We start from the raw sequence: 22,576 nt of genomic DNA on the forward strand, positions 1-22,576 counted from the left end.
TTCTGTTACTACCAAGCAATCTCTCTTCCTTTGAGGTGTGCACTTGCCAAAGGTATTACCCAATCCACATCCTGGGTGATTGTCATCTATCAACTTGTAATACATTTTTCTTCCTTCCTCAATAGGTTCAATGTCTGGCTCACAATCTTTTTCTAATTTCCTGCTCTCAAGTTGGCAGCATCCATGTAAATAATGTTACCCTTTAAATGCATTAACTTCATAATTCTTTCATTTCTTCAATTTCCATGACTTCCTCCTCCACATCAACGCAGTTAAACACAAAAATGGTTACAACCTTATATCTACCATCTCCCAGAAGTGATTCTTACTGATGAGCTTAAATTTCCCTTTTCTGCTCCTAATCTTTTATGATCGCCCCATTCTCTCTGACCCATGACCCCAAGCCTGTTCTCCATTCTCACCATGTCTTTCCTTCCTTCAGCCCCTCCAATCTCCCCTAGGCCAACACCTTTGCATTGTCTACACTCCTACCTTCCCTGACTTGCCTTTTCAAGCTCCATACTCACCTTTATCCTTGGTTTTCTTGATCCTTTGTGCTACACAAATAGCACTTTGCAAGCCCACAAATCTGGATTTCTCTTGCCATTTACTTCTACTTTTATTCACATGCTGCTGAATGGAAGTCATGGAGTCATGCAGCTTGGATATACTACAAAATGATGTTATCTAATATCAGCTAGGTCCTGTGTGGGATCAAGTTTTGAGATCTCTTCAGTAAAATATTTTAGATTGAATCTGGTTAGCTATGTGCCCCTCCTCCCTTGACAAAGCAAACTTCTGGGATATTGTTGAAGATTCAACTGACTTCATCTTATCTGTTAATGTCTGGAGAATCATTCAATTCCTGGGACTAAAGAGACAATCTGGTTTTGAATCTTATGCTCCTTTCCCTAAATTAGTTTGCTTTGTTTGAATTCTATGTACCTTTCCCTAGGGTAGTTTTTGAGTTTAGATTGCAAGACCACATTCCTCATTAACAAGGGTGGGTCAGTTGTGTGTGGGGGGGATCAAGTTAGGATGAATGTGATTCTTGAACCTTTCCCTTTTGCCTCAGTCTCTCTGATTGTGGCCCATTTCTCGAGAAACAAATAAAGCCTTCTCTTCATACCTTGAGAGATCTCCAAGATTTATTTAAGTGGTATTTGTCCCACACAGTTTGGGGGCTCATGCAGGATAGCATGCCCATTGGGGACCTCGGCTTCTCAGAATTTGGCAAAACAGCGTTGCTACCACAAAATTCTGGCTGTCATTTTCTGGGAAGCCTTGGTTTCCCCTCTGTGTAAATGACCCGAGTCAGAGAGACTCAGTAGGAAGAGAACAGCAAATCTGTGGCAGGAACCTGACGTCAGTGAGGACAAAGAACAGTCTTTAAAACTCTATTCATAGAGACCCACAAAAAAAGGTAAGCCGAGACCTTGGAATCTGAGGGCAATAGATTCCTGGAGGGTCCATTTGGGTGTCTGAGGGTTGGAGGTGACCTCTTTCGATTTGGGTGTAAGAGGCTTGGATCTAAGGGCACTTGATTCTGAGAGGTCTCTGTCAGTATTTAAAATGGGAAGGACCTGTCCTAAACCTTCTCCCAAGGCAAATCAGGTAAATAAGACTAAAATATAAAGGAAAAATAAGAAGAAAATGATTGAGTATTGTAATGAATTTGGTCTGCCTTTGGAAGGGAGAGCCCTCTCTGCATTCCTGAGACATCAGGAATTTGCCATTGGCCTGCGTTTTTAAATTCAGTTTGCAAAATTCGGTTGCATTTTGTGTGGTCTATGTTTATGCCTTGTCTTTCTTTATGCGTTTAGAATGTCTATTTACTTGTGTGACTTGTTAAACAGGGAAAGGAAGAGTTGGCAAGTTCCCCTAAAGAGTTCCTTGGGTTCCCCTACATGTCATTTTGTTTTGGATTTTTAGGCAGTATTTATTTAACTCTCTGGCTCTTCCCTTGAGCCTGCTTTCTGCCTGTGTTACATCTATTGTAACATCTATTGTAATATGATCCATCCCTCCTCACTCCTAGGTTGTCTCTTGAGCACTTAAAGAGGGATTTTTATTTTGATTAAAAAGGAATGGATTATGGAGGACAAACTACTCACCCTGTTATTCTGCCATTATGACAAGGGCCTCCCTTCCCTGTTTATGTTCCCTTCTCTTCCCAGTTCTCCATGATTCTGTGTTGCTAGAATGTTTTTCCCCCACTCTCTTTTAGAAAAGGACTGACAGAGAAAATTACTTCAGGAAGAATTAGTAAAATAAATGTTAAAAGGGATTTTAAAATAAAAAGAAACAGGAAAGAAATAGTGAATAGAAAGAAATGCTATATTAATTTTTAAAAAAATAGGTTGTTAGAGATTCAGGTTAATCCTAAAGTATATAACGTGGTTACTAAGACATGCCAGTATAGGGGAAACTAAATAGTTAATCTTTTCCCAGAATGATATGGTAACAAAGCTTCAGGAGTTTATCAGTTTAGTTCCTGGTAATGTTGGTTATTACAGAAAATTATGGGACATGTAAGGATTTAAGAATAGAAGATCAACTGCCCCCCCCAGAAAGGATTGTCCCTCTATAAAAGTTATTCAGCTTTACTCTATTTAAAGAAAGGGGAGGAGGAACAGGGAATATTCTGATTAGGCTAAGGGATTTTTGGATGACTGTTTGCCTTTTCCAGGGTTTTTAGCAGTTATAATCAAGAAATGCTAACTATTAAAAGCTGGGGATGGAATCCTATCTGTGGTTTCCATAGCTGGATAAGCTATGTGATTCTAGTTCATAATAGTTTGAATTAAAGTCAAGAGGAGCTAATGAAAAGGAAGTAAGTATGGAAATGGGTTGGAGCATGAAGACAGAAGGTTTGAGCAGGTTTGACTTTAAAGTGCCTTACAAATCATTTTAAGAGGAGAAGAAAGTACTTGTGCTTCAGGACGCCCCCCTTCCCCATGTAGAAATCAGCCCTTCCCTCACTGAGCTGGTGGTAGCTGTGCAGAGTTAAGGGAGGGGAGGGAGTTTCTTACAGAAAAGCTGTGGTTTGGGGAGAGTTTAGAAGAGTTTAAGAGAAGAAAGAACCTTTAAGGGGAAGATTAGGAAGTTTTAGGAGGAAAGTTTTTTTATCCTTACCAGTGTCTGGAAAAGAGTCCATGCTTTCTCCCTGAGTTGGGGGAAGGGGTGGTGGGTTGGACACGTGGTGGTCTCAATCACATCCACCATCTTAAGACTTGAACCCTAGACCAAGTCCACCTGAGAGCCCACCCACCCATGGAGGGAGAGGGGATAGACAGGAGAGAAGCCTTAAAGGGAAAGAGATCCCTCCACAGGTGGGATATATGATTGGAAAAATATCTAAGATCCAGGGGTTAAGAGACTCCTTTATTGAGAGGAAATCACATTTAATGAATATCTGTTGACCATGTGGCCTGAGTGATAACTCAAATAGTTTTAAGTTTCTGAACTAGAGCTTTGGAAAGCACTCTGAGGATTTTTAAAAAAGGGATACTAGTGTTGTAACATTCTGACAATTTGTACAGAATGGGAGGAATTTAAGAACCAAGATTGTTAAATTAGTTTGAGATTAAACTGTTTTGCAAGGAGTTTGGGATTTTAAAACTCTATTGTAACACCTTTGGGTTAAGAAAAGTGGTACTAGGTTAACTAAGAAGAGAAATAAATAGGTTATCAGGGATGTTTACTGATTTCTTTTGGGAAAAAAAATTCTAATTGGTTTTAATGTTGAATAATGCTAACAATTGCATTTTTATTTTGGATAGAACTTTTGCAATGTGAGTGCTGGATTTTCTGTATAAGGTACTCTAAAGTTCTTATCAAACTTAACTGTTGGGATGTTAGTTGAGTTGTAATTACATTGGGGTTTTAAATGTGTCATATGTATGAGATTGGATTCTGAGAATTTGGGTAGAGAGACAAAAGTGTAAAAAACATGGGATATTCATTTTGCTCTTGTTCTAAGGGAAATGAGATGTTTAAATAAGAATCTTAATGTTTAATGTATATTAACAATGCATGTTTAATTTTAATGAAGTCAAGAATGTGGACTTCTCTCTTCCTGAAGACAGCTGATGGGGCTCTCAACAAATTGTAGTGGTGGGCCTTATTGTAAGGTAACTTATTAATGAATAAGATGTTTTTATCAGTTACGTGTTTCTTTTGTAACCACAAGCAGATTATATTTGCAATATTTAGCTATCTATTGTGAATATGTTATTTAAATACTGTAATTTTAAAGCCTGGGATTAAGGTGATTGCTTTGAAGGGCAATAAGGAAAATCTGAAAAAGTATGACCTTTTCTAGCATAGATCTGTGAGTTCATGAATAATGTAATATTGGAAGGATTGATTTAAAAAAAATCTAGTAATTTGTGTGTTACTCTGCTACTCTTATTGCTGTTCTGTTGTAATGAAATGAATAACCCATGTTGGAAATTTAAAGCTGCCGAAGTTGTTTTAATGGTTTTAAAGAATTCTGAAAAGTAATTTGTATGTTAGGGGACAGGTGGGTGGTGCAGTGGTTAGCGCAATGGCCCTCGAGAACTGGGTTCAGGTCAGCCTTCAGATACTTGATTGTCTAGCTGTGTGACCTTGGGCAAGTCACTTATTGCCTTGCCAAAAGAAAAATAACCATTTCTATGTTGAGGATGGCTAGTAGGTAAACAAGTCCGAGCCAAGCAAGTGTCCTTACATATGAAGATTGGTTCTTTTCCTAGGAAAGAGTATAGAGTAGTAATTGTTCCAATTGCTGAATATGTTAATGGCATTGACATACTGAAGGGAATGACTTTACATTTACCTGATTGCCAATACCAGTTTGCTATAAGTACTTTGAGAATATCAGTGGTAGTAGGCAAGCTGTTAATGCCTCCTGTCACTGTCCCCACACCTACTCAGATGGTCAGTCAGAAACAGTATAGGATTCCTGGAGGAACAGAAGAAATAACTAAAACTATAAAAGATATGTACAAGCAGGAGTGTTTGTTCCTACTACTACTGTATGGAACAATCCAGTTTGGCCAGTAAAGAAATCTGATGGGTCCTGGAGAATGACAGTAGACTATGGACAATTAAATAAAGTCACCCCTCCCTCATATGCGGCTGTCCCTGATACGATAAATTTAATAGAGGCCGTGCAATCCTATCCTGGTTCATGGTATGCAGTCATAGACTTAGTAAATGCTTTACAATACCTATTGATTCCAAACAATGGGACCTGTTTGCCTTTACATGGCAAAATAAGCAATATACTTTTACCAGACTACCACAAGGGTATTTACACAGCCCAACAATCTGTCATAGAATTGTGGCTGAGCACCTAGATGAGTTGCAATGGCCATAAGTTAAAATAACTCATTATATAGATGATATCATGATTCAGGCACAAACTTGATCACAAGTAGAGCAGTGCCTTACACAATTAACTGAACATATGAAAAAGAAGGGATGAAGAATAAATCCCACTAAAATTCAGGGACCTGCCCAAAGTGTAAAATTTTTAGGTATAATCTGGAACAAAGGGCATAGAGAGATAATGCCTAAAGCCCAAAAGAAAATACGAGACTTTTCCATTCCTTGAGACAAAAAAGGAAGCTCAGAAATTTATAGAATTATTTGGTTTTTGGAGGAATCACATTCCTCATTTGGGACAAATCTTGCAGCCTTTGTATATAGTTACAAGGAAAAAATATGAATTTGAATGGGGAGAGAAAGAAACTCAAGTGTTTGAAGAAATAAAGATAGCAATTCAAACTGCCTTAGATTTATGGGCAGTGAAAGAAGGTCCCATAGAGTTACAAGTTTCAGCCATGAATGGATATGCTGATTGGAGCCTCTAGCAGAAACAACAAGGAAAAAAAATGTTCCGTTAGGATTTTGGTCCAGGAAATTACCCGACACGGGCCAGAATTATACCCCTCTGAACAACAATTATTAGCTGCATACTGGGCTTTAGTTGAAACTGAGCATTTAACATTAAATCTTGAGGGAATTTTAAGACCTGTTATACCTATTATGAGTTGGATTTTGGGAACCCCTGCTTCCCATAAGATTGGACGTGCCCAAGAATCATCTATAATCAAATGGAAATGGTATTTACAAAATAGAGTTAAAACTGGAAGGCAAGGTGTTTCAGCAATAAATGAAAAACCATTGGAACTACCCACTAATAGTGCTCCTATAGGGGAGTCTCCTAGATAATGTGAACAATCACCTGTTTCTTGGAATCAAGATTTTGATTCTTTGACTGAGGAGCAGAAAAAACACACTTGGTTTACTGATGGCTCTGCTAAATATGTGGGGTCCAAGAGACATTGGAAGGCTGTGGCCTATAATCCCATAAGTGGGATAGTTCTAGAAACAACAGGTGAAGGCCAGAGTATCCAATGGGCAGAATTCATGGCAGCTTTTCAAGCTTTGCAGCATGAACAAGGCAAACAATGCCATCTGTTTACTGATTCATGGGCAGTTGCTAATGAATTAGCTGTATGGATGACCATGTGGAAAAAAAACATGACTGGAAAATAAGGGACAAAGAGGTTTGGGGCAAAAGCTTATGGCAACAAATGTGGGAAAGGTGTCAAAATAATAATGTGTCTGTGTTTCATGTAGATGTCCATATGAAGACTGATTCGGTGGAACGTGAGTATAATGCTCGAACTGATGAACTTTCAAAACTAGAAGGAAAATCCTTACAAATAGCATCTCCAGAGGATAGGGACGATTTGATGCTGGGAAAATGGATTCACATTACTGCAGGTCATCTTGGCGCTCTTACATCTTACAGGTGGGCAGTGGCTAGAGGAATTAATATTCCCTTAGATATTTTTAAACAGATAACTTAGGAGTGACCCCAATTGCCAGCTCTTCAGTCAGTGCTCTGTACTTCGAACTGTAACTGGAGAATTGGCTAGAGGAACTTTGCCTGCCCAAATTACACTGATAGATTATATAGGCCCATTGCCTCTAAATCAAGGGTTCCAATATGTCTGTACTTGTGTAGACAACTATTCAGGAATATTAATTGCTTGCCCATATAGACAAGCAATTCAAAAGAATACTTGTAAGACTATTGATATTATTTCCCTATATTATGGCACCACTATGCAAATCCAAAGTGATAATGGAACTCATTTTAAAGGAAAAGAAATTGATATTTACTGAGGATATAATAATATCGAATGGATATATCACATTCCTTATTATCCACAGGCAGCTGGACTTATTGAAAGAATGAATGGCTTATTGAAAGAGAAGTTGAGAAAAATAGGAGACAATAATTTGAATAAATGGAAGGAAAATCTATTTCAAGCTTTGAAGCAACTGAATAATAGACCATTGGCTGATGGAGAAGGTACTCCATTGTCCAGAATGATGACTCCTAACTTACAAATAAGTAAAGCATCCAACATTCCTACCATACAATGGTGGAAATTTGATAACAATGCAAGGGAACCTTGGAGGGCCTCACTTGGGTCCGCAGGTTATGATTTATATGTAGTACATGATGTGGAAATAAAACCTCAAGGCCAATTATTATGTAATACCGGTATTGGGGTTAAATTACCTACTGGATATTATGGTCAGCTATTCTCTGGATCCAGCTTGGCCAATAAGGCACAAGTACATGTACTAGGAAGAGTGACAGTTAATGATTATAGAGGAGAAATTAAAGTTTGTTTGCATAATTCCCATGTGTCTGAAACCTACTTCTATAAGACCAGGGAGAAGATATGTCAGATGGTTGTATTACCATACCTCATTGGACAATGGATAAAAAGAACTCAATCCCCTGATAAAACTACCTGTGGGGATCAAGGATTTGGTAGCTCAGATGAAATACACTAGCTACCTGAGAAGATAATCCCAGGAACTAAATTATGGATAAAGAGACATCCTACAGATGCTCCTAGGCCATCTGAATTAATAGCCCAAAGGAATAACAACACAGCTATTGTTTGTTATTCAGGAGATAACATTTGGCACTACATTCCATTAACCTAAATGTTTATTCACAATTAAGTGTTTTATTGGCTTCTGGCTTTATAATGAAGTATGAACCTGGACTCTGGGAGCTCAACTAGCAAATTCAGGAATCTAGATCTTGTTGACATGGAGAAACGCCACTAAATCTAGACAACAAGGGGAATTCACCTATCCTGCATGTAGCGAATGTAATATTGCTAATTGGACTATTGCTATTTGGTCTACTACTGATGCTAAATTTTATAGAGCCCCATTACCTATGTCCCATAACTCTTCTTATCTCTTCCTTGGTTAATATCTGATGTTGTATCACTCCTCTCCACTTTATGCTCCCAACATTATGGGATAAAGTAATAAAACAAAGATTAACTGAAAATTGTACTGCATGGAATATAAATAACTCCACCCTTAGTATAAATATTCCCCTTAATAACCAATATCTGTTTGTGTACCAATGCTTCCGAAATACCCAATTGCGGTGCTTCTGTACACTACTCATTATTATTGCCCAAAACACCGCCCACCGATCACCCTCCATCTTTTGTTCATGTCCCAAAATCATGTATTAATACCTCTATCTCTCAGCATAAAATTGTACTTCATTATAATGTGTCCTTCCCACCTTTATTGCCCTGTACTAGATTTAAAAGAGCCTGGTATGACACTCTACTTGGGGGGTGGGCAGGAACAGGTTTGGGGATAGTAAATTCTATAGATCTTGAGACCTTGGCCAGAAGACTGCATAGTGCTGGGCGGATGTATCTCAAGCTTTGACAATTAATGCTAATTGGTTACACAAGACGCCCTGCCACACAAAAATACTTTAAAATACCAAGGCCAATTCTTACAAGATTTTAATGATAGCATTCTAGCTAATATACGGGTTGATACTAATATAAGTGCCCTGTTTAATTGGACCAAATGTTCTTTGCAAAACATGTACACTTTAATACAAAAGGAGAATGCTCAAAGGTTATTACAAGAAGGAGATACTAACATTTGGGATGTAGCATTATCCTATATGGTAAATTATGGGAAACAGATCAAGCCTGAACGAGCTCAGTGTACCTCCCCTTGGTATAGTAGGATTGTAGTATATTAAAGAGTTCATATATGGAGAATTTTACGTCAATTCCATGTGATCCCTTTTGTGTTACGTGATTATTTTGCTTTACCACATATAAATAGTAACTATATAGATCAAGACAATGTAACTCATACTTTACAGGATTGTACTTTCACTAACAAAGGCATTGTGTGTGGGATGATGACACGGCAGATGGAGCCCTGCCTTCTCTCACACTCCTGTAACCTATGTGACTTAAAGGTATATCCTCTTCCAAACTTTTCAATGTTATATGAAGCATCTTCCCAACACATTTGTTTAACCTCTAATAATAGTACTGATTTAGCCTCTGTCTCACAGAAACCTCCCTTTTCTGGATGTTTTACTAATATCTCTTTCCTACACTGGCAGGGTGATGACTTTTACTTTTCCCCTGATACAGATGTTGTTAAGAATTTGACTTGGATACCCAAATTGTTACCTCTTCCCCATACTTCTTTATCTCTACAACCTTTAATTGCTATTCTTAGTCAATTCCATGTCCTTAAGAAACTATTAGAATCCAACCAGCGCACTTTGAACAAACATCAAATACAGACTCACATAGTTGCAGGACATTTAGTCGAGGCCTCTCATTTAGTAACTTCTGATACTAATCACCATTGGTATGATTTCTTGTTTAAGTCAGCAAACTGCTACAAGATATTTTAGAAGTTTAGCTATTCCTATATTATTGTTAATGATTTTCTTATTATTATGCATGTGTAATTTTTATATGTATATTAAAATGAAACAAATTTATATTAAGTTTACTCCCACAGTCCCGTCCTCATACATTTCTCGTGACCTTAAGGCCAAATGAATAAGAAATTAAATTTTCTTATAAGCAAGTTCTCTTGAGCCTGTATGAGGATGTGTCCTCATGTAGTTACTTTCTCCCCCCCACCCCCCACATGCCATAGGTGATTTGGCTGCATTCCAAGATTCCAGGAGCCAGCCACTCCTTGGAACACAGATAATACTGGGAAGAACAGGCTCTTGTCACAGTATTGCCTGTAATTAAAGTTAAACCTTGTGGTCCAAAATAGCATTTCTCTGAAGTCACAATACACTATGCTATTCCTGCTGAACAGCCACCAAAGCATGGGTCACCCCCTCACGGTGCACTTATCCCCTCATCTCAGTAAATAAATTGTTGATAAAGTGAGGGATGGAAAATTAAGAAGACCTGATGTTGAATGCTACCATAGTTGTGTGACTCTGTACCTCAGTTTACTAATATGTAAAATTTGAAGTTATAACAGTACCTATCTCTCTTTGAGATCAAATGAGACAAGCCACCAAAAAAGCACTCTGCAAACTTAAAAATATATATATATAAATGCTTAGCTATTATAAATAATTGCTTAAAAGCTATTTAAGACTGGCTGACTGGGTTTTCATCAGTCAGGACCCATGAGTAACAATACTAAAAAACAGTAAATATCAGGTTCCCTATCCTCTAGTGTAAGTGCAAACTGAGGGAAGTGGCTCCATAGAGGATGCTATATTTGTATCCAATCCAAAAAATACAGTTTTGGAATAGTATTATCTTAGACCTTTAAATAAGTTCATCCCTAATACTCAATAAATCCAGTAAACTTTTCCTACCTCATTTCATGTTATTATTCTTCATACTCCAAATATCTACCAACTGTCCCAAATCAATCAGTCACAACAAGCATTTTAAAGTGCCTATTATGTATCTGACATATATATCTATTCAGCTATAGGGAAAGTGAGGCAGAAATAAAACAGTCCCTGTTTTCAGACTACTTATATTCTATGAAGGAAGTATTAGGAAGTTGTCTTCATCAAGATGAATGGGACCTCATGGGAGATATGTGGCAGGAGGGAATGTGTGTCAAATAAGGCCAAACTGTAAGCTCAAAGATTAGTAACATGTAAAAGAAAACTGTTTATCTCAATGACAGCAATTGCAATTTCCTAGGGTACAGATTAGGTTTTTATAACTTTTCAATCTTGCTCAGAGGACATAGCCAATCATCAGGGTTAAAGTTACCATTTACACAAGATTGAGGCATCTCTTATCCAAGGACAAGTACATGTTACAACAGTGGATGGAACTATTTGAATTTAACACCACTGACCTAGAACATTGAGCTGTTAAATGATTTGCTCAGGGTTACATAGCTGATATGTGTCAGAATAAAACCAAGGGCTCCTGATTCTAAGGTCAGTTCTTTGTCCAGGATATCATGCTGCCTTTCCTAGAAAATCACATGAAAATTATACCCTAAATAAATACGAAGCAATTTAGAGAAGAGGCATTATCTACTGAAGGCATCAGAATGTCTTTGGAGATTCTGGAGAATTCTTTTGAGTTGGCTTTTCATCTAATTCAAAAAAATGTACATCACCCTAGTAAGGACCTGGGAGGAGCCTTCACCTAAGCATATAGAAAACCTTTCACCCACTATATCTGTTCAAACCCTGTATTCATTAGAAGACACAGTCTATCTAGTTAGAACATGAAGACCATGGATCATGGCATTCAATCCTAAAGGGTCCAATCCCCTCATTTGACAGATGAGGAAACTGAGAATCAAAGCAATTGCACATATTCACAAGCAGTATGTAGAGGATGCTGGTACTGAATCCCATTCCTGACTTCATACTGTATTCTACTGTCTTTAAAGGTTCTCAGCTCTATGGGAAGCAGCTTCATGTAATGGAATCCAAAGAGGCAGATTTCCATCACTCATATGTGAACATAGGCACATTCAATTTCCTGGATTAGAACTCCATCTGTGTTAAGGTTGGAAATTTTTTAAAATTGCATTTATTTAAAGTAATGGGGTTAAGTGACTTGTCCAGGTTCACACAGCTGGGTAATTATTAAGCATCTGAAGTCACATTTGAACTCAGGTTCTCCTGACTCCAGGGCCAGTGCTCTATCCACTGTGCCACCTAGCCGCCTGCCCCTGTCTTAGTTCTTGAAAGACAACATGTCAGATTGAGGGCAGGAGAGAGAAAGGGGGTCTCCTCTACAAAGTTATTCCTAGCTTTCACTCCCTGGAACTATTGAGTCATCTCTAGGACATGGTTATGTAAAGCCTATCTAATTGGTGATCATAAATCATATATGGATCAGGGTATAGTCATCTTTACTGTGAGTCTCACATGGCACCTATGTTTTCTAATGACTGGTCAAAGAGCAACATTTGTGTACCTATAAAGCATCTAAGAAATCCCATGATTTTCCCTAACCTAGATTGTGAAATTGACCAAATATCTTTAGAAGAATGAAGTCTAGCAATTCTGGGACCTGAAGAAATCATTTGTCAAAGATACTTTCAGTTGCAAATGTAGGGCTAAAGGAATCCCCAGGCAGAGTCTTTGCCCATGGGAGACATAGAAGAAGAGGGTCCTGGTATACCAGAAAGAGCCTGGGCTGCCACCAGGGTAGACATTAGGCCTTTTTTTTAAGTTTTTTTTTGCAAGGCAATGGGAGTTAAGTGGCTTGCCCAAGGCCACACAGCTAGGTAATTATTAAGTGTCTGAGGCTGGATTTGAACTCAGGTACTCCTGACTCCAGGGACAGTGCTCTATCCACTGAGGCACCTAGCCGCCGCTGACATTAGGCCTTTTGATTGTTTTTCTCTTTTAATTAATTATTCTTACTAAGGGTTAAGCTCCCTTGTTTCTACATGGTGAAAGAATAGGAGTACTGTTAAGAACCTTTTCAATTTGAGGAGCCCTCAATATAATGCTGGTCTTTAAATATCCTCTTCCTTCTTGGGGTACCCCATTTTCCATTAGGTTATCAGTGCTTTCTTTACTCTAGTTTGCCAGTAGCAATAGCAAATAGCAATATTGTCAATAGCCAATAGTAATAGCAAATAATAGCACTCTCCCACATGTAGGCAATGCCTTATGTGACTGACCTTTCCTAACTTCTTTGACTCATCAAAACTCTCCAGTGGCACCAAAAAAATTTATGTGCAGTATTATTTCTTAAAAAACTGAGGGATGGCAGCTAGATGGCTCATGGGGTGGCTAGATGGCACAACGAATAGAACACTGGCCTTAGAGTCAGGAGCACCTGAGTTCAAATCCAGGCTCAGACACTTGATAATTACCTAGCTGTGTGGCATTGGGCAAGCCACCTAGCCCCACTGCCTTGCAAAAACCAAAAAAATAAAAAATAAAAAAAATACTGAGGGGCAAATGAGAGAGAAAAACACATTTACAAAAAATTTGCCAGGGATTTCAAATCATCCTAAGTCTCATTCTATATGATTCTGCTCGGGGCAGCTAGGTGGTGCAGTAGATAGAGCACTGACTCTGGAGTCAGGAGAATTTGAGTTCAAATGTGGCTTCAGACACTTAATAATTACCCAGCTGTGGGACCTTGGGAAAATCACTTTACTCCATTGCCTTGCAAATACCCCCCCCAAATAATCAAATCTATATGATTCTGCTCTAATTCTTTAAGCAGATATACTAAACCCAAGTATTAGCAAACTAATGGACTGTAGCTCTCTAAGATAAAAACCACTTATTTTGTATGAAAGGTAGTTTATATAACTCATAATCCTTGTCTTCATAGAACATATAGTCTAGTGGAGGGGGAGGCCCTTTTTTTAAAATTACAGTCCTGTGATTTTATTGGAGTAGGCAATTCCTGGTGAAAAACCTCATGCCAAGTTTTAGCAACTTGCAGTCATTGAAAGTTGGCCAAGGGCATGATCCCATTATCATACAACCAGAGGCAGAACTGGGATCTAGGTATCTTCTGGGGCAGATCTTTAATCCATTATGCAACCTTGTTTCTTAATAAAAATGTTGATAACTCTTAGTATTCAATAACTGATGAGAACTTTATTCAACAGCTCCAATGAGCATTTGATTGTAAATTCCTGGAGGACAAGGGCTTTCTTTTGCCTTTTTGTATTTTGGTGCTTAGATGCAGAAGGTGCTTGATAAATGTTTATTGAATTGTTCAGAGGCAGAACTGGGATCCAGGTATCTTCTGGAGAAGCTCTTTAATCCATTATGCAACCTTGTTTCTTAATAAAAATGTTGATAACTCTTAGTATTCAATAACTGATGAGAACTTTATTCAACAGCTCCAATGAGCATTTGATTGTAAGTTCCTGGAGGACAAGGGCTTTCTTTTGCCTTTTTGTATTTTGGTGCTTAGATGCAGAAGGTGCTTGATAAATGTATATTGAATTGAATTGAGAAAAAAAAAATGACACACTAAGCAAGAATAGATATTTAATAGGGAGAACTGGGATGTCTTCTTTGAGGTGGTGCCATTTTGTCTGGGTTTTAAAGGATAAGTAAAAATTCAATAGGCAGAGAGGACAAAGGTGAACAAAATGACATCAGTGTGAGAGAGGCTCAGAGATGGAAGTGGAGAAGACATGTTTGAAAAAAAACAGTCCATTTTGACTGCAGTAAAGATTGCATGTTATTGTTCAGTCATTTCCATTTTGGCTGACTCTTTGTGACCCCCATTTGGGGTTTTCTTGGAAAAGATAATGAAGTGGTTTGCATTTCCTTCTCCAGTTCATTTTACAGATGAGGAAACCAAGGCAAACAGGGTTAAATGACTTGCCCAAGGTCCTATAGCTAGTAAATGTTGGAAGCTAAATTTGATCAGGAAGATGAATTTACTTCCAGGACCAATATTTTCTCAGACTACCCCATAAATTGCCTAGAAGAGAATAATTAATATAATAAACATGCAAAGATAGGATGCTGACAGATTATTCATGACTTTGTGAAGAGGCAACCTAGCAAAGTGGATAGAATATCTGACAGTCAGGAAGATCTGCATTTGAATGATCTAGCTGCATGACAATGAGTTTCTCAGTGTTCTCTGTAAAATGGAGGCAATGATAGCACCTGCCTAATCAGGAGGTTGTGTAGATAACATGAAGTAATATTTGGAAAGTGCTTTTCAAATCTTAAAGAGTTATATAAATGCTAGATAGTATTATTATTGTGAAAATAATTGAGATACATAAGAATAGTTCTAACTTTAAAATGCTATATAAATGCCAGTTATTTTTTTTATCATTATTAATGGCAAAAACGTGATAATTATTCTGTAGGCACCTTAAGGCCTATAAATATTGGTAATGATAAGAATAATAGCGAAGGAGACAGCTAGGTGGTTCAGTGGATAGAGCACTAGTCATGGAGTCAGGAAGACCTGAGTTCAAATTCAACCTCAGACACTTAATAATTACCTAGCTGTGTGGCCTTGGGAAAGCCACTTAATCCTATTGCCTTGTAAAAACCAACCCCCCCCAAAAAAAATAATAAAATTAAAAAAGGAAAGAAAGGGGAACAGGTCCTAGACTCTCAAATCAGATCAGGTAGGGGAATGCTCATTCTGCCTTCACATAAGACCAGTCCTGATTATAACCATTGAAAATTTACAAATATACATCACTCTTTTGAGAAATGGAAACCAAATTTAAATGTGCTAAGAAAAATTAGAACAAATTTCATTAGCTCTTTTAATCAACAAGCATAATCATTTTAATGTTTTGACAAATAAAATATGCTTATGGTTCCTGGCATATATTTCCCATCTTAACTCTAAGAAAACTGAGGTTAATGTCTGCTGTCTAGACAATAATGTGTGTGTGACTTTTACAATAATTTTATGGCCCTTTTAAGCAATACATCTATTTACCCTCACCTAGACTTTTGGATCTTGTTCTTTGCCATGACAGACTCATGGAGATGTAATTTTACTCTCATCACTCTTTATTGGATTCTTCAAAGTAAAATATTGGATGGGGCCATGACATGGGCTGTTATTAAATCTTCACTTTCTTATCACTTGGACAGAATGTACAGGAAAACTATAATTAATTTGGATCCATCAGGATAAGGTTGGCATATTTCTAGTGAAAACTCTTACCTGGGCAGCTTTTGATTTATGACAAGCATCCCAAGAATATAACACTCTACAAAGGTTCCCTCACTCAGTCACAATCTATGTAGCTGAATAAGGTTTCCCATACCTCCCTCCCCCCATACCCTGATCTGGATGACAAATGTCTGCTTCAAAAAGTATTATGGCTTTAGGAAAATTTCCATTCAGTATTAAGATGAGCCAGATATCACCCAGAAGTTCATGTTATTCCATTTTTATCAGAAGATAAGTTATTATGAGAATGGGTGGGGGGAAGGAGAGAGATCTTCCATAACATTTTAAAATTATATGCCTCTGTGTCCTTTGGTCATTTGGTTTTCCCTCTCTGGAAGATTATTGCAACCCTGTGCCCCCTTTCTCTGATTGGTTAGTTTCTCTTGGAGCCTTCATTTTAAAGAAGTACCCAGATCAGTCATATTCTCTTCTTCATCTCTGGTTAAGCTACCTTTTCCCTCCTATGTCCTCCTTTCCTTCCTTATAGGTGTTGTATTCTCCCATTAGAATGCAGGATCTTTAAAGATAGGAACTTTCTTCTTGCTTGCATATACAATTCTCATTATTTATGTTGTACTGTATTTTTATTTTGTTAAATATTTCCTAGTTATATTCTAATCTGATTGGAGTCAGACTTGGGAGGGTAGTCTGCCATGATGTTGGCAGGAGTTCTCTGTTTGACCCCTTTGCTCTAGACAGATCTTTAAAGCTATAAGTGACAGATACAATCCCTCCCCTGGAAGAAGCTGAAGAGCCTACTTCTGGAAAGTCACAATGACAGTTCATGGAAGGATCTTGTTTCCTATATGGAATGTGTGCATACATTTTATAGCTGGTTCTGCTCTGCTGGTCACTTGAAAGAGGAAATGATTGATGATTGACTACATAACCAGACTGGTTCTTTCTAGATCTTCCAACATTGGAGGAAGATGAACTGCTATGCACTTGTGAATAGGAGTCAGGCTTCAGATCTCTCACCTAGAACAGGCATGAAGCCTGTTGCTATTGCTTCTGTTTGGGTTCTGTCTATTTTTCTTTGCTCTTAGGTAAAGGAGATTATAGCTAGCTATGACTTTGCAAGTTTTGAAAGATTAGAAGTGAAAGAACACTGAGGAAGAGATGAACCTATCCAGATCTGGAAAAGGGAGTTGAGATTTCATGCTATACAGAGAGAGGATGGTCCAGTGCTCAGCAAAGTTGCTGGCTTTATTGACTGACTGACTCACTTGTATCAATAAAGGTGATTTTTTCACCAGGGAGGTGCCTACACCACTGAAATAATAGATCTAGTCCCTATCACAAGTTTTGTTAACTGAGTGCTAATAGCAATGGCATTTTCAAGCTGAGCAGACAAGAAGCCAAGGAATCTTCCTGAAGCATGTCTAAAGGATGTTATACATAAGCTTGATGCTTCCAGGGAGAGCACTGATAAAGGTAAAGCAGTGATTGTACATCAATAGAATGAATTGCTATTTCAATAAAAGGACAAAACTCTGACTAAAACAGAGAAACTTGTAAGACTTCTCTGGGCAATTTCTACTTGGGTTCCCTTTGAAGTGATACCAAGTAAGATGAACTAAACCAGGAAGAAGGAAGATGATACTTTAAATGGAAAGAACCACACAAAAATAGACATTGGATGCTGCAAAATGATAATGATTAAGCATGGCTCCAAAGAAGACATAGGAAAAATACCTCCCTCTTCTTTACAGAAATATAGGGACTAGAATTGCATATAATTACAGATTGTCTCAATGTGTTGGTTAGCTTTATTGATTTTCGATTTTTTATTTTCTGTTAAAAAGGGATGCCTCTTTAACATTTCTGGATAGCAATTTGGAATTACACCCAAAGGGCAATAAAAATGTGCATACCCTTTGATACAACAATACCACTACTGGGTCTATACCTTGAAGAGATCATGAAAAAGGGTAAAAACATCACTTGTACAAAAATATTTATAGCAGCCCTGTTTGTGGTGGCAAAGAATTGGAAACTGAGTGAATGTCTTTCAAATTGGGGAATGGCTGAACAAATTGTGGTATGTGTACATTATGGAACACTGTTGTTCTATTAGAAACCAGGAGGGATGGGAATTCAGAGAAGCCTAGAAGGATTTGCATGAACTGATGCTGATCGAGATGAACAGAATCAGAAAAACATTGTACACCCTAATAGCAATATGGGAGCGATGATCAACCTTAATGGACTTGCTCATTCCATCAGTGCAACAATCAGGAAGAATTTGGGGGCATTTATGATAGAGAATACCATCTGTATCCAGAGAAAGAATTGTGGAGTTTGACAAAGGCCAAAGACTATTACCTTTAATTTAAAAAAAATTATCTTATTATCCAATTTTGCTATCTCTTATACTTTATTTTTTCCCTTAAAGATATGATTTCTCTCTCATCACATTCAACTTAGATCAATGTATACCATGGAAACAATGTAAAGCCTAACAGAAGTTTTTCCCACATAATTTCCCTCCTAATCTCACTTCCCTCCCTCCACCCCCCACAGAAGGCAGTTGAGTCCCTACTCCACTTCCAACCTCTCCCCACTTTCTTCTCAATACTATCTCTCTCTGCCCATTAATAGACCCTGTCATTATAATGGGGGCAATGTACAATGTATTTGATTGTGATTGATCAGATCAACATGAGCTCAGAAGGTTCTAGCACAGGTCAGATACAAATTGACCATTTGAACCAATAGTGTACACAAGATTGGATATTTAATCCTCTACTTCCCCACCAAAATCTTCCTGAGGTCAAGATTGGTTATCACCATTGTTCACAATTTGGTTTGTTAATTATGTTACTGTAGTAATATTGTATTTGTACTACTGTATAATTGTGCAGTTTAGCTAAGGTCACTAGATGGCATAGCCACTAGAATTACAAGTTCAAATCCTACCTCAGACATTAACTAGTTGTGCTACCCTAGCCAAGTCAACTGACCTCTCTCAGCTGGATGGTAATAATAGAACCTACTTCTCAAGGTTGTTGTGGAGATCCAATTATATAATATACATAGAGCATTTTGTAAACTATAAAACACTAAATAGAAACTTGTTATGTTTATTTTGTTTTGTTTTACTTGTTTCATTCTCCAGTGGTTCATCAGAATCTTCTCATGTTTCTCTGAATTCTTCACAATTGCTCCTTAGAGCTTTGTTTTAATTATTTTCTTGTGAGAGTTTGCACTTACCTCCACCAGGAACCTCAGAACTCTGTAATTATTTCCCCTGCTCCTTCCCCCTAACTGGAGTCTATTCTGGAGTAGGTAGCTTCTTCATTTCTATGTTCTGTACAGAATTGTAATGGATACATTGTCCAGGAGAATATTTTCCAAATATGAATAGGAAGAAAATAATGATTATTTTAGAACCTATAATCTTCATTTAGAACCCCTTTCATCTTCATTCATAACATTTATTTATCTCCAACATTGTGTATAAGCACCAATCAAGATAGATAGACAGACAGCTAATAGATCGATTGATAGATATATGACATGACATGATCTGTCACACTTTTCCCTCATGGAGTTTACAATTGAATTGAATAAAGTCAGTTGGGGACGTCACTTTCCCTCTGAGATAAAAGAAATGGGGTAGAATAGAACAGAATTAGGGAGGGGTCTCCAGAGAAGGTTACACCTGAGCTGGTCATTGAAAGAAGAAAGGGACTTAAAACGGATATAGCCTTTTTGTTGTACATTTATATTAATCTTTTCCGACTTTTCATCACCCCATTTGTGATTTTATGGCAAAGATACTGCAGTGGTTTGCCATTTCTTTCTCCAGCTCATTTTATAGCTAAGGAACAGGATTAGGTAACCAGCTTGTCTGTGACCAGATTTGAATTCAGGAAGATGAGTCTTCCTGACTCCAAGCTTGGCACTCCATCGACTATGGCACTACCTAGCTGTCCTCTGAAATATAGCCTAGAATTATAGATTTTCAGCTAGAAGGGCTCTTAGAGTTCATTTAATCCATCCCCCCCCTCAATTTGTTATGCTGTTCAGTTGTTCGGTTGTATCCAATACTTCTCTGACCCATGGACCACAGCAGACCAGGCATTTATTCTCTTCTCTCTTCCAATGTCTATCTAAGATTATAGTTGTTGCTTTCATGACTCTATTCATCTCTTCCCTCTACTGTCCCCTAATCCTTTTGCTTTTAAATTCTCCTAAGAATGGGGCTTTCCTGAGTCCCATTTTCTCATTTGGTATCCTAATTCCCACCTTTTACAGGATAGAAAATGAAAGCCTACAGACGGAAAATTATCTTGCCAAGATCATATATTTGAACTGTGTTACTATGACTCCAAATTCAGAACTCTTTGCAATGCACTGCCATACTTCCAAGGAAGGCAGGCTCATCTATTCCCAGTATGAAAAAGGAGTGAACAAACCTTTAGATGCATGAGAGAGGAGGGCAAGAATGAGGAGCTGAATAACCAAGTGGTCAGAAATGTAGAGGACATGGAGGGCAATGTAATGAGATAAAACCCTCCCTCTCTGGAGATCCAACAAATTGAGCAAAAGAAATAAAAGCTTTGGTTGGTTTGGTTATCCTTATTATAGAAAAGCCACTTATTTTGTGCCTAATTGCCATACAGCACAATAATTGTGTACATCATTAAGTATGTGTCAAAATAGTTGCTATAAATTTTATTTAATTAGAACTGTAAACTCTAAATGAAAAGCTTTAGTCTCCACAGATTGTTGCTCACACAGCATTGTCATCAACTAGCATCTCTAAAGGAAAGTTAACAACCATTGCTTTTGCTAAAAAGATCCAAGACTCTCTAGTAATCAGCAAGCCTGAATCCATTCAGTATGGGGAAGAGGGTCTTCTTTAAACTCTATGATGGAGTGGGAGTGATTTTCTTCCAAAGTCCACATTTCAATGCAAAACATTTTCCAAAAGTAAATAGCACTTATTCACTGAGTTCTATGTAGTTCCAAGATCTCCTCACTATTATCTGCCAACAATTTAATACATTTTTACTTAAAAGATGACTAATGACTTCATGGGGTGATGTCTGACTTTCATCATGACTTGGATTTAAAATGAGAAAGAAATGCACAAAAATGTCAGCCTCACTCTCTCTTCCAGAGTCATCAAAGTGTAAGACAAAAGTCAAGATGACCAGTAAAGCCCCAGAATGCAGTGAATGACCTTGGCATTTTCAATGACTGACCACTCTGCCATGCTTGCTTCATTCACTTATCACATTGTACAAATTTTCATATGCCTATTCAATTGGGGGAAGTCTTCACAGTATTCTGTCATTAAGTACTGAAATCTTTGACCTTGGCACCCCATTGTCTAAATAAAATAAAATATAACATAGCTCTTAATCTGGTGTTTAAATGGCAGTGAATGAAGGAAAATGGGAACAGAGGATTCCAAAAAACCACAATTTTTAAAGGTTAATAAATGAACATCTATTAATACTCCAAATGTGAACTCCAAGTCCAAAGATATTCTACTGAAGGAACTGTTCATAACAAGCTTGACATTCTCCCAATAAATGAAATGATGACTCACTAATTCTCCCTGAAGAGTTCTCATTGTCCAAAGACAATGACAAATGTCACTCCCCTGGATGCTTGGTGATATTATCTGGGGAGTACTCATAATGAGCAAGATCAGAAAGTCCTACATAGCAACAATTGTGAGTTATCATTAATTGGAAAGACAAAAGATTTTTTTAAATGTTTATGAAGAATTCTATGAGACTTGAAATTAGGAAAACATGGTATAAAGGAGATGGTGCTAGACTTAAAATCAGGAAGACTTGTACAAATTCCACCTCAGATCCTTACTAACTATGGGACCCAGCCAAGGGATTTAACTTCTCTTTGCATAAGTTTTCTCATCTATATAATTGGGGGAGGGGGCAATGTGATACAGTAATTTCTAAGGTCCTTTCCAGCTCTAAATCTATGAACCTATTATCACAAACTTTAGCACTCAATAACTAGCACAAATGTGGAAATAAATCACTGGAAAATACCACTCAGGATCGAGAAACAAAGGAGACTTAAGGCTTATAAACTATATATAGGCTTCATTCCTACTTATCATGACTTTTTCATCAAGAATTCAAAGGTGCTAGCCATGGCAATAACCAAACATCACCAGCAATAGTGAATAATTTCTACATTTGCTGTTTACAGTAAGACGGTCTTGTGCAAAGGTCATAATCAATAACTTAGAAGAAAGGGTCCAGATGAAATGAAGATATGGCATACAAGTAAAGTAGCCCCAACCTCAGCTATCTAAACAAATGATTATCAACATGAAAAAATGGAAATGGATAAAGCACAGACCATCAACAATCATTCCCTACCATGAAGAGGAAGTCAACAAATCCTAAAATTCATCAAAGTGAGAGCTATGGCATCCAAGGCAATACCAGCTTAGAATCCAATTTCATTTGTAAACTCTTACAGAAAAGAAGGAAATTATGAGCAGTATTATTTCTTAAAAGACTGAGAAACAAAGGGAGAAAGAAAAACTCATTTGCAGAATT

The 22,576-nt window shown here is 37.6% G+C and overlaps 1 protein-coding gene across 1 annotated transcript in view; it reads right to left on the bottom strand.

Annotated features, from left to right (window-relative positions):
- Positions 1-22,576, bottom strand: part of LOC141515136 (uncharacterized) — a 77,552-nt gene that overhangs the window by 35,411 nt on the left and 19,565 nt on the right. The window lies entirely within an intron of this gene.

The sequence above is a fragment of the Macrotis lagotis genome, chromosome 2 (genome assembly GCF_037893015.1).
Source record: "Macrotis lagotis isolate mMagLag1 chromosome 2, bilby.v1.9.chrom.fasta, whole genome shotgun sequence".
In the NCBI taxonomy this organism is placed as follows: Eukaryota; Metazoa; Chordata; class Mammalia; order Peramelemorphia; family Peramelidae; genus Macrotis; species Macrotis lagotis.